This window comes from Aedes aegypti, chromosome 2 (assembly GCF_002204515.2).
Source record: "Aedes aegypti strain LVP_AGWG chromosome 2, AaegL5.0 Primary Assembly, whole genome shotgun sequence".
NCBI classification, from domain to species: Eukaryota; Metazoa; Arthropoda; class Insecta; order Diptera; family Culicidae; genus Aedes; species Aedes aegypti.
In genome coordinates this window covers 327,590,379-327,592,009 of record NC_035108.1, presented here as the reverse complement: position 1 = coordinate 327,592,009, position 1,631 = coordinate 327,590,379, and the positions used below count along the sequence as shown (strand labels likewise).

Sequence of the window (1,631 nt, the reverse complement as noted above, 5' to 3'; positions counted from 1 at the left end):
TGCATTGAACGGACTCCCACGTAGACCGTATATTCCACTGCATCCACGTCAGTTCATGCGGGAGTGTATGGATTGGGGGAAAGGCATGGCAGAAAGGTTTGCTTTTGTGGTTAGCAGACTGCCTATGTATCAGGCGTAAGAAAGGCGTGCGCGTGGAAGTAGGAAGCGTTAGGGAAACGGTTTCTTGTCCGTCTCTGGTTCTAGCGTTTTTGCTATGAACGAATAGTTTGAGTGGGATATATTTAGAATGGAAGATAGAAGCAAGTGAGAGATATACAACTACTACAAAGTACGAGGAAAGGGACGGGCCTGGGATTGAACCCATGACCTTCTGCATATGAAGCAGAAGCGGTAGCCATCAGACCACCAACCCCGTCATGTGTGAAAATTATTTGTGAAAATTATTTACGATCACTTGAAAAAGTAATCGAGAATTGTTCCAGACTGTGTTGCCGATTGTCCCTTTGTTTACCAGTAGTCCATTTTACGAAACGACAACAATTATTGTTGTTGCAACCGCCTCCTGTCAAAATTTTATTTTTCAAATAGACAAAGGGGAATTCCGAAACATCTAGTAGAATGGACTTCGACAAATTGATTGCATTGTAAGGAATAAGTATTATTAATTTGGAAGTATTAGCGTTATAAAAGCCTTAAGTCGGTATCTAAGATGAGTGAAAAGCGAAGACCCAATCATTATTGGTTAATGGATCCATGGTACAATCAACAATACGTTAAAAAGGTATGTAGGTAATTTCCAAACAAATTAATATTATATTAATCAATCTTTTTAATAGCGCAAGAAAGCAGAACAGCCCCGGAGAACTACTACCGATTATCTTGTCAACGATGGCGTCAACGAGGTTTTCATAGAATCAGGAGAAAGTTTGCAAACAGGTATGCACAAGTTAAACGTTCTTGATCCTCTTTTACAACATATGTTATTTCAGATACTTCTTCGGATATCTCCGATAACAACAACACAATCAATCCAACAGAAGTAAACAGTTCATTTTCAGTAGCATCAGAAAGTGAATTACCGGACCTTCACAATAATGAATTACACGTTTCCAATGAAGCCACTGATCAGGAAGATTCTCAATCCGATTTTAGCAGGCAAACGAGTTCGTGCAATGCATCGGAAGTGCCAAGTGATTTCGATAATCAGAACAGGGAAGGAATAGAGGAATCGGTGAGATGTTTTCTTATGGGATCCAACCACAATGTTGCATTAGAACTTTCACAAAAATCTATGAAGATCTGACGAAAGAAACATCAAACATTGTCACTGTTCTAATTAGCTGTTTGCAGTGGTACAAAATATAAAATTAGAAGATCAGGATCGATGGATTGCTATTTCAGCGTTTGTGAAATGTGAATAAAGGCCCAAATCGGAAGTTTTTGTACTCAGAGATGTTTACCGGGTAGAAGCGAATTGCAAAGGAATAACAATATTCACCATTAAAATGGAAAATTTGAATGTCAAAATTTGTTATTGGTTTGTTTGAAATAAGAGCTAAAATAACTAAAATAACAACTACCTTTGTATGAAACAAAAAAAAAACAAACTAATAACTAAATTTTGTCATTATAATAGCAACATAATAACAAAAGGATAAGCAATAGTAAAC

At 37.2% G+C, this 1,631-nt stretch overlaps 1 long non-coding RNA gene across 1 annotated transcript; it reads left to right on the top strand.

The window, feature by feature from the left end:
* Positions 1 to 423: 423 nt before the first annotated feature.
* LOC110676777 lies at positions 424 to 1,397 on the top strand. Its single transcript, XR_002500711.1, has 2 exons — positions 424 to 742; positions 798 to 1,397. It is a non-coding gene; the product is annotated as an uncharacterized LOC110676777 (long non-coding RNA).
* The last annotated feature ends 234 nt before the right edge of the window (positions 1,398 to 1,631 follow it).